The sequence below is a fragment of the Arachis duranensis genome, unplaced genomic scaffold (assembly GCF_000817695.3).
Source record: "Arachis duranensis cultivar V14167 unplaced genomic scaffold, aradu.V14167.gnm2.J7QH unplaced_Scaffold_354584, whole genome shotgun sequence".
Lineage (NCBI taxonomy): Eukaryota > Viridiplantae > Streptophyta > Magnoliopsida > Fabales > Fabaceae > Arachis > Arachis duranensis.
Window position 1 is genome coordinate 15,914 of NW_026264910.1, and position 11,714 is coordinate 27,627.

The following is an 11,714-nucleotide window of genomic DNA, read 5'->3' on the forward strand; positions in this document are numbered from 1 at the left end:
TTCCTCTTGTTGTATCCCTTTTGAGTTAAGATGCACAATATCTTCAATTGTTGACTCATGTCTTGCATATTCTCAAAAGTTGCTTGCTTCTCAAGCCCTTAAATGAATGGTTAGTATGCATAAATTGAGTGTGTCTTTTGAATTTATTTTGGTGTGGGAACACCAAACTTAATTGTTTGCCACAGCCTCTGATGCAACAAATTAACCATATGTGAAACCTTGTGTCCTTGCTAAAGGTTATGGAATTAAAGCTAAAAAGCAGTTAAATAGTTGGATAAGTTGTTTGATTGCTTGGAGCTAGCATTATGCAGGAAGTGAGAATGTTTTTAAATGAGATTTTGGTAGAACACCAAACTTAGAATCTTTCATTCTCCCTTAAATTATTTTGGTGTGCAACACCAAACTTAGCTCCTTGCAATGCATACCAATTATTCAACATTTTTATTGAAAAAGCTATGAAAAGAAAACTACCTCAGGTTGGGTTGCCTCCCAACAAGCGCTTCTTTATTGTCATTAGCTTGACATCTTCCATTCTTTGATCATGGGGGTTGAAAATCATAGTGCCTCAGCTTTTCTCCTCTTACTGTGAACTTCCTTCCGGTCTCCTCTTTGATGATCTCTATGTGTTCAAGTGAAAGGATCCGGTTCATAGTATAGCACTCAGATGATTGTGGAGACACCTTCATTGGTTGGGTGTTTAACATCACTTTATCCCCTAGTGAGAAGCCTTCAGTGGGAATTTTCTTATTTCTCCACCCTTTTGGCCTCTTCTTCTTTTCTTCTTTCTCAGGAGATAATTCATGCCTTGGTGGTTCTTTATTTGGAGTGTTGAGGCTCCCATCTGGGGTTTTGGATCTAGTTCCTCCTTGATTTCTTTGGTCTGTTGCACCATCTCTACTTCTTTGAAGCATGGATTTGGAAATCTTGGAGTTAACTCATTGAATGCCTCTTTCAAGCTTTGATCCCTGGCTTTATTCTCTGTACAATCTTCTTCTTGAGTGGGTTCATGTAGGGTTTTAAAAACATGGAATGCTAGGTGCTCATCATGCACTCTCAACAACAATACCCCTTTTTCAACATCTATCAATGCTCTGCCTGTAGCCAGGAAAGGCCTCCCCAGAATGATGGGAGTGTTAGGGTCCTCCTCCATATCCAGGATGATAAAATCAGCTGGGAGAAGGAATTTTTCTACCTTTACCAGTACATTCTCTACAACTCCAAGTGCTTGCTGGATGGATTTGTCAGCCATTTGCAGGAGTATTCATGTGGATTTCAGCTCACAAATTCGGAGTTTCCTCATTAGAGATAAAGGCATCAAGTTTATGCTTGCACCAAGGTCACAGAATGACTTCTCAATTGTTATGTCTCCTATGGTGCAAGGTATGTAAAAACTCCCAGGATCATCTTTCTTCTCTGGCAACTCTCTTTGGAGGATAGCACTACATTCCTTTGTCATCTCAACAATCTGTCCTTCCTTCAGGGATCTTTTCTTTGTCAGCACTTCCTTCATGAATTTGGCATATAGTGGCATCTGTTCAAGTGCTTCCAAGAAAGGAATATTGATGCTAAGTGTCTTGAATATGTCCAGGAATTTTGAGTATTGCTTATCCTCATTTTCTTTTTTAAACCTCTGAGGATATGGAAGTTTGGGGACACAAGGATTCACTCCTTCCCTCTTCTCTTGTAGTTGTGATTCAAGGGTGTTCTTGTATCCCTTAGAAATTTTTGCATTTTTGGTTTCTAGATCCTCTTTACTTTTCCCTTCTGTCTCTTCTTGTGGAACCTCTCTGTTGTGTTTGTCCTGATTGATGGCTTCCTTCTTCATAGTCTTCTCACTTCCCACGGGATGTGGATGTGGAAAAGTTATTCTGATGGTTTTGTGAGTTATTATGGGGTTGGTGATATGTGTTTTGTGAATTTTTGAATTGGTTAGTATTATTGGATGAATGGTTATGGTTGTTTGTGTTGCTGAGGCTGCCAGAGTTGAAGTCCCTTTGTCCTTGATTCTGATGCTCACCCCACCTTGAATTAGAATGAGTCTTCCAGGGTGTCTTGTGTGCATCACCATGAAAATTGTGTTGAAATGAACTTGAAGTATTGTTCATGCATTGCACCTGCTCAGGGCTTTGTTGCTCAAAATTGAATGTCCCAAAACTTTCTTCAGATTGATTCCACCCATGTGAAGTTTAAGATTGGCATTGTGTGTTTACTGCAACATCTTGCAGTCCATCAATTTTCTTGGCCATCAATTCTATTTGTGGCTGAAGTTGTTGATGCATCTGTTTGTTTTGTGCCAAGAGAACGTCAACACCTTCAATCTGGTTGGCGTTGTCTTTGATGAGCAAAGAAATATTGATTGTTTGCCAACATCTCTATGAGATTTTGGGCTTCCTCTGCTGTCTTCATTAGCTGCAATGAGCCTCCTGCTGNNNGGATAGAACTTGGCTAGGAATTTGCTCACTAAGTCTTCCCAATTATTGATGCTTTCTTTGGGAAATGTCTCTAGCCATTGAGTGGCCTTATCCTTCAGAGAGAATGGAAATAGCAGTAGCTTGTAGATGTCTGGATGCACACCACTTGTTTTGACAGTTTCACAAATCCTGAGGAAGATGGATAAGTGTTGGTTTGGATCTTCAAGTGGACTTCCTCCATAGGAGCAATTGTTCTGCACCAGAGTGATAAGTTGAGGCTTCAACTCAAAATTATTTGCATGAACATTGGGAGTGAGTATGCTACTCCCGCAGTTTCTTGCATTGGGGATAGTGTAAGAGGCCAACACCCTTCTTGCAGGCTGGGTATGTTGCTCACTCCCTCTTCACGCACCTCAGCCTCCATAACTTGCAAGAATCACAAACAAACCAAATGAAATATGGACATTCTAATGCTAGAATGTGGTTAGAGGGTTAGGTGACACAATGTGTCAAAGGAAAGAGAAGAATGGAGTAGAAGAAGAAGGAAATAAAAGGGGATAGAGGGAGAGAGAGGACTCAGCCAGTGGGGCTTATGAGTGTATGAGAGGTGTGTGTATGGAGGGTTATGAAGAGGGGTAATTATAGGGAGTGGGTATGGTTAGTGATGTGTGGAAAGCGATCCAACACAAAACTCACCGGCAAGTGTACCGGGTCGCATCAAGTAATAATAACTCACATGAGTGAGGTCGATCCCACAGGGATTGAAGGATTGAGCAATTTTAGTTTAGTGGTTGATTTAGTCAAGCGAATCAAGTTTTGGTTGAGTGGGTTGTATTTAACAGAATATAAATTGCTTGGAATGTAAAGGGAGAAGGGGAAATTGCAGTAAATTAAAGAGTAGGAAAGTAAACTTGCTAAATCTTAAAAAACAAGAAAGTAAATGACTGAAACTTAAAGTGCAAGAAATGTAAAGTGCAGTAACTTAAATGGCAAGAAATATAAATTGCTTGAATATAAAAGGGGAATTAAGGGTTGGGAATTCAGAATTCCAACAAGAGAAAGTAAATTGCAACAATTAATAAAGTAGAAGATGAATTGGAATAAACTGAGATTTAAACAGAAAATGAAATTAAAGTGCAGCAGGGTTCACAGAAGAACCAAAAGTAAATTGGGATCTCAGGTCTCAAGAGACTAGAAAGCAAAGTCTAGATCTCAATTTGCCTTCCCAGATCCAAGTTCACAAAGCAATTGACAAGGAATTGAAGAAGAAGAAGTAAAGGAACTGAAATTCAACTTAATTATGCAGAAGAGGAATTAAAGAGATTTTGAATGGAGATTGAGACAGAATTTTCTCAATTCTTCACACCCAAAACTCAAAACAAGAAAATTAAAAAGACCCAAGCAAGAACGAGGAAGAAGAGAGATCAATTCTCCTCCCTAATTCTCTGAAATCTCAGTGAAGACACCAAGAGAAGTTCCAAAGTGCAAAATAAAATTTAAAGCTCAAAGAAAGTGCAAAATTCAAAAGCAAAGCAAAAGGTTCCAAATTACATCAAACTAGCTCCTATTTATACACTTTCTATTCTTGGATTTTGGGATTTGGATAGGCTTTTGATTTGGTGAAGAAATGAATTAAATTGGAATTTTAATTGAATTTTCGGCCCAAAAATAATAGCTCCCAGGAGGCTGCCCTGCCCTTGTGGAGGGCAGGGCAGGATTTGGTCCGTGTTGGTGCTTGCTTGGTGCGGCTTGGTGCGGCTTGGTGCGGTCTGGTGCGCAGAACGCTGCCCTACCCGCGCGGAGGGCAGGGCAGGAAAAATTGGTGCGCCAGATGGGTGCTTGGTGCGCTGCTTGGTGCTGCCAGATTCATACCATGGTGTGCCAGAATGGTGCCTTGGTGAACAGGATGCTGCCCTGCCCTCGCGGAGGGCAGGGCAGAAAAAGTTGGTGCGCCAGAATTGTGATTTGGTGCGCGCTGGTGCTGCCAGAATCATGCCGTGGTGCGCCAGAATTGACCTTTGGTGCGCCAGATTCATGCACCAACAAAATGAAGTCCCGCGTTCGAATCCGGGCAGAAACACACGCTCATTCATTTTCCTTGGTTTCTTGGCACGGGAATGGAACTTAGTTCCTTGCTTCCTCATGGTCCCGTGTTCAACTCTTGTGGCAAGCATTTGGAGACATTTTCTTTTGATTTTTTCCCCTTGTGAGCCCGATACTGCCCTTGTGGAGGGCAGGGCAACATTTTCTTCTTCTTGATTCCAAGGCACAAATTTGTGCTCTGCCCTTGTAGTGGGCAGGGCAGAGTTGCCTTCTTTGCCTTGTTCCCTTATGTTGCCCTCCTAGAGGGCAGTGTGCCCTTGTGGAGGGCAATGCTTGCCTCCCTCATTGTATGTGGCACACTTTTCCTTCCTTTGACCACGCTTTCTTCTCCTTGGATAACGCTTTCTTAGGCCACGCTTTTCTCTTTTATTCTTTTCTTCACCTGAAATAAACCAAAACAACCACTCCAAGTATCACTAAATTCATAAGGCTTATAAATCAATTAAAATTCAATTAAAATTAGCTTAAACCTCATGAGTTAACATTAATTTCATGGTGGTTGCTTGATTTAAAGAAGTTATGCATTTTCACTCCAAATCACTTACTTATGATACAAGAAAGTGTATAAAGACTAATAAAACAAGTGAAATTAGCTTGAAAAATGGGTATATGATGACTTGTCATCAATGAGCCTTGATTTGCAACTCCAACCACTAAATAGTCTCCTCTTACGCTTTATGCCACAAAGCTTCCTGAGTTGGCCGTCCGTTTCAAGAATACCATACTCAAGTGGGATAGGAAGACGAACAGAGATAAGTTTGACCCAATCAAGTGAAGGAGTAGATGACAACCGAGGTGGAGAAGTCTCCAACGTTCTTGACAAAGCGTACTCAACTCCCGTCCGCCCTTTTCTAAGGATTTATGCTTCCACATTATTCTTAGACTCAATCAAAGAAGAGTCTTCATATTCAAGGAGTTCATTTGCGGATGTAGATTTATCACTATGAGGACTTGATGCATGATCCTTATCACCAAGCGAACTTACTTCTTGATCTATCCCATCTAAGTCTTCATAAGGAATATGCCATAGAGGTTGTGCACTGGCCTTCTTGACATCAATTTCAATCTTATTGGAGGAGTACTCTACAATTCTAGATTCCCATGGAGGTTCAGCATCTCCTAAATCTTCAACCACTTCTTCCTCTGCAACTATTATGGCTTCCTCCACTTATTCCAATACAAAGCCATGTTCCTCATTGTCCACCAGAGTTTCTAGTGTCTCCTTCATGCTACGCTCTTTTTTTTATTCTCCACATGTAGCCATGGGAGTACTTTGAGTGCTCAGATGTTGGGAAACTAATTGATATACTACCTCGATCAAGGCAGTTGCGAATTCTAGTACTCTCCATTTCATCTCTCTTTGCCCTTGAGGAAGAACACCAAGAGTGTCATGCATTGAAGGTTGAGGTGGATATGAGGGCTCATTACTTGGGAGGAAAGGTTCATGATAAGAGGGTGGTTCATCACTCTCCATCTTTTCCACTTGTTGCATAGCACACTTCAATTCCTTGTTCTCAAGTTGAGATTCTTTAACCATGAAAGCTTCGAGTGCTATTCGATTTACCGCTCGGTCTAATTGACGAAGGGTTGCTTAAAATTGATCCACTATATCCTTGAGACGATCCCTTGCTCATAAGTAGGGCCATAACGCTCTTAGATTGATGGATATGGATGTGGTGTATATGGAAGTGGTGGTCCTTGGGAGTAAATGGGTTGGAATTGCGATGGGTCTATGTATGTTTCATATGGCTCATAGGGTGATTGATATGGAGGATCAGATGAGGGTGTTTGGTAGTAGGGGACTTGTGAGTATGGTGGTTCAAAGGTGTGTTGGGGAGGTGATTCATAAGCATATGGTGGGGCTTGCTGGTAATTACCAGGGGGTCCACCATATTCATCATCTTGGTACGCTCCCTGGAATGGCTCTTGACCATAGTAATTTGATGGAGGTTGGTTGTCACAAAGAGCTTCACCATAACTATTGTCTTGGCATGCATTGTAGAATGGTCGTTGTCCATGGTATTTTGGAAGGTGTTGTTGCCTAAAGGGTTGATCAGATCCTCGTGGCTCCATCCATCTTTGATTGTTTTGACCTTGATGCATATTCCTGTTATAGCTTCCATTCCCTACAACAACATTGGAACCAAACTTGAAACCAGAGGGGTGAGAATTCATAGTAGTTAAAGAAAATAAAAACTAATAAAAATTAATGAAAATTAACTCCTAAAACTAGAATCACTGACAACAATATAAGATAAAGATTTGAAAAATGTTTAAATTTTGAAAAGGTTTGATTTTTAAAATTTTAAATTTAAATTTTGAAATTTGAATTTTGAATTTTGGAATTCTAAATATTGAAATTTGAAATTTTGATTTTGAAAAAAGATAAGATAAGTTTTGAAAAAGATATGATTTTTGAAAAATATTTGAATTTTGAAATTTAAAACTAAGATAAGATAAGATAAAAAATTTAAAATAAAAATCTGAATTTTTTTTTGTAATTTTTGAAAAAATCAATTAAAATAAAGAGAAAAATATTTTTGAAATTAATGAGGAAAGAGAAAAACAATAAAATGACACCAAACTTAAATTTTTTAGATCAAAGCAAAGAAAATAAACAAGAAAAATATTTACAATAACCAATAATAAGGCACACGTTTGCAATTCCCCGGCAACGGTGCCATTTTGACGATCGGATTTCTGCAGGTAAAGAAATTTAAAAATATATAATCACGTTGTAAGTATAGTTTCTAAACCAACAGATAATTCTTTCGTACAAAAGTTTAGTTGTCACAAGTAACAAAACCTAATAAAATTTATAACCGAAGTATTCAAAGCTAGGGTCGTCTTCTCAAGGAATTGCAGGGAGGTGTGTTTTATTATTGGTTATGGAAAAAGATATATTTTATTTTGGGGTTTTGAAATAAGGAACAAGTAATTTAAATGACAAGAAAAATAAATTAATAATTAAGAAAACTCTTGGCAATGTATGAAAATTAGAAGTCCTATCCTAGTTATCCTTATCAGGTGTGATGAGAATTGTTTATTGCTCTCACTTAGTCAACCTCTAACTATGAAGGCAAGTTAAGTGAATAAATCAATATGAATCCTCAAGTCCTAGTCAATTCCCAAAAAAATATTAGAGTTAGTGGAATTCAAGTCAACTCGCAACTTCCAATTATCAATCAACAAAAGAGTTTAATAACTCAGGAGTCTCTAATTACTCAACCAAAGCCAACAATATAGAAAGCTAAATAAAAATCATATATCTGAAATACCTCGAATTATATTAAATAGAAAGTTAGATTGAATATAGGAATCTATAAACAAATTGGCAACATCAAGTAATCAACTAAAGTAATGGAATAAATAAAAGTAGAAGAAAACATAAAGTAAAGTAAAGGAATATTAAACCTGGAATTGAAAAGACGAAGAAATCCTAATCCTAACCCTAAATCCTAAGAGAGAGGAGAGAGCCTCTCTCTCTAAAAGCTACATCTAAAAACCTAAAATTATGAATTATCAGCTTCTTTTATGAATGGATGCATTCCCCCACTTCATAAAAGATGTGCAGTTGTACCCACTCATTAAACATATCAATGGGGCATTTCCTTGTCAGATCTTTGAATTTTTCCCAGGCTTCATATAAGGTTTCACCATCCTGCTATCTGAATGTTTACACCTCAGTTCTCAGTCTATTCACTCTTTGAGGAGGGTAGAACCTTGCTAAGAATCTATTCATCACATCTTCCCAGGTTGTCAAGCTTTCCTTGTGAAATGATTCCAGCCATTTGGATGCTTTGTCCTTCAAAGAAAATGAAAGCAGAAGCAATCTGTAGGCATCATGATGAACTCCATTTAATTTCACTATATCACAGATCCTTAGGAATGTAGTGAGATGCTCATTCGGGTCTTCTTGGGCACTTCCTCCGAAGGAATAATTGTTTTGAATGAGTGTGATGAGCTGAGGCTTAAATTCGAAATTATTAGCATGGATAGTTGGCTTTTGAATGCTGCTACCATAGTTGCTTGGGTTTAGATTAATGTAAGAGACTATCACTGATGCCAGGGCATCTTGGCCAGTTTCACTGACATTTTCTTTACTGTTTTAGGGTAGTTTCATGCATTGTCTTAGTAAATAAGCAAGTTTTGGATGAAAATACACTTACACCTTGATTCAAGCAATTATTGTGAACTTTACATGATTTCATGAGGATTAGGCAAGAATTGAATGATATAATTGATGATGCATAATCTCATGACTTGGAACAGAGCTTTGATGCACTCTAATTGCTTGATTTCAGGACAATGGAAGTAAGAAGGAACCACGTTAGCAGGCACGCTAATCTAATTAACGTGACCACTAACGTGGAATGGGGACAAGCTTGTAGCGTTAATGGAAAAAGTGATCGCCAATAACGCCTTCGAAGCCATCATAGCCCACGTTAGTTGCCACATTAACTACATTAACGTGATAGCTAACGTAGAGGAGGAAGAGGAGCTCCAACGTTAGTGGTAAAAGTGATTGCCACTAACATTCCACAAAGGCACAATGAAGCCACATTAATCCAATTAACGTGAACTCTAACGTGAGATGAAGAACCAACCATCAACGTTAGTGACACTCACCTTTATCACTAACGTTGGACCAACCCAAGAGTGCCCATGTTAGTGGTCACGTTATGATCACTAACGTGAGAGATAACGTGGACCTAAGCATGATAAGCCAACGTTAGTGACACTCACCTTTGTCACTAACATTGGCAATGGCAATCACTACCACGTTAGTGACCACGTTAATCTAATTAACGTGAACTCTAACGTGGGATGGAGGGGTGTTTGGAGCGTTAGTGACAAAGGTAAGTGTCACTAACGCTCTTGAAGCTTATACATGCCCACGTTAGGAGTCACGTTAGTTATACTAACGTGAACTCTAACATAGGGAATGGGGGCGTGATGAGCGGATAATTTATACGCTTTTTGGCATTGTTTTTAGGTAGTTTTTAGTAAGTTCAAGCTACTTTTAGGGATGTTTTCATTAGTTTTTATGTTAAATTCACATTTTTGGACTTTACTATGATTTTGTGTGTTTTTCTGTGATTTCAGGTAATTTCTGGCTGAAATTGAGGGACTAGAGCAAAACTCTGAAAAAGGCTGACAAAAGGACTGCTGATGCTGTTGGAATCTGACCTCCCTACACTCGAAATGGATTTTCTGGAGTTACAGAACTTCAAATGGCGCGCTCTCAACAGCGTTGGAAAGTAGACATCTAGATCTTTCCAGCAATATATAATAGTCCATACTTTATTCGGAAATTAACGATGTAACTTGGCGTTGAACGCCAAGTACATGCTGCTGTCTGGAGTTAAACGTCAGAAACACGTCATGATCCGGAGTTGAACGCCCAAAACATGTTATAACTTGGCGTTCAACTCCAATAAAAGCCTCAGCTCGTGGATAGATCAAGCTCAACCCAAGCATACACCAAGTGGGCCCCGGAAGTGGATTTATGCATCAATTACTTATGTAAACCCTAGTAGCTAGTCTAGTATAAATAGGATAAGTTACTATTGTATTAGACATCTTTTGACAGTTTAATCTTTTGACTTTGCAGTCTTTGATCATTTGGTCTCTTGATCATTCAGGGGGCTGGCCATTCGGCCATGCCTGAACCTTTCACTTATGTATTTTCAACGGTGGAGTTTCTGCACACCATAGATTAAGGGTGTGGAGCTCTGCTGTACCTCAAGTTTCAATACAATTATTATTACTTTCTATTCAATTCTCTTCTATTCTTATTCCAAGATATACGTTACACTTAACTTTGGTGAATGTGATGATTCATGACACTCATCATCATTCTCACCTATGAACGCGCGTGACTGACAACCACTTCCGTTCTACTCTTAGGCCGGGCGCATATCTCTTAGATTCCCCAACAGAATCTTCGTGGTATAAGCTAGATAAATGGCGGCATTCCGAGTAGGATTCTGGGATTGAATGACTGTGATGAGCTTCAAACTCCTGAAGGCTGGGCGTGATGACAAACGCAAAAGAATCAAGGGATTCTATTCCAGCCTGATTGAGAACCGACAGATGATTAGCCGTGCTGTGACAGAGCATAGGACCATTTTCACTGAGAGGATGGGATGTAGCCATTGTTATTATTAATTTTCGAACTTATCATAAACCAATTTAATCTGCCTAACTGAGATTTACAAGGTGACCATAGCTTGCTTCATACCAACAATCTCTGTGGGATCGACCCTTACTCACGTAAGGTATTACTTAGATGACCCAGTACACTTGCTGGTTAAGTTGAACGGAGTTTTGATCACACCAGGGATTATTAAGATCCCAATTCATCACACCATGATCTCTTTGGGGTATTTTTGATTTCATACAAATACAAAGAGACCAACTTTGAGGATCACAATTTCGTCCACCAAGTTTTTGGCTCCGTTGCCGGGGATTGTTCGAGTATGGACAACTGACGGTTCATCTTGTTGCTCGGATTAGGTAATTTTCTTTTCAAAAACTTTTTCAAAATTTTTCTTTTCTTTTTCGTTTTTCCAAAAATATTTTCAAAAAATTAATAAAAATTCAAAAAATTAATAAAATCATAAAAATCAAAAATATTTTGTGTTCTTGTTTGAGTCTTGAGTCAATTTTTAAGTTTGGTGTCAATTGCATGCTTTTAAAATTTATGCATTAAATTTTCGAAAACTCCATGCATTCATAGTGTTCTTCATGATCTTCAAGTTGTTCTTGACAAGTCTTCTTGTTTGAACTTGATGATTTCTTGTTTTGTGTCTTTTGTTGTTTTTCATGTGCATTTTTGCATTCATATTTTCCAAGCATAAAAAATTTCTAAGTTTGGTGTCTTGCATGTTTTCTTTGCATCAAAAGTTTTTCAAAATCATGTTCTTGATGTTCATCATGATCTTCAAAGTGTTCTTGGTGTTCATCTTGACATTCATAGTGTTCTTGCATGCATTATGTGTTTGATCCAAAATTTTTATATTTTGGGTCATTTTTATGTTTTTCTCTCTCATCTTTAAAATTTCAAAAATCAAAAAAAAAATTCCAAAAATCTTTTTTAAAATATTTTTCAAAATATTTTTCTTATCTCTATATCATATTTTCGAAAATTAGCTAACAATTAATGTGATTGATTCAAAAATTTGAAGTTTGTTACTT

The 11,714-nt window shown here is 38.3% G+C and overlaps 1 non-coding gene across 1 annotated transcript; it reads left to right on the plus strand.

Annotated features, from left to right (window-relative positions):
- Nucleotides 1-8,103: 8,103 nt before the first annotated feature.
- Nucleotides 8,104-8,211, plus strand: LOC127744430 (small nucleolar RNA R71). Its single transcript, XR_008005419.1, has one exon. It is a non-coding gene; the product is annotated as a small nucleolar RNA R71 (small nucleolar RNA).
- Nucleotides 8,212-11,714: the final 3,503 nt, after the last annotated feature.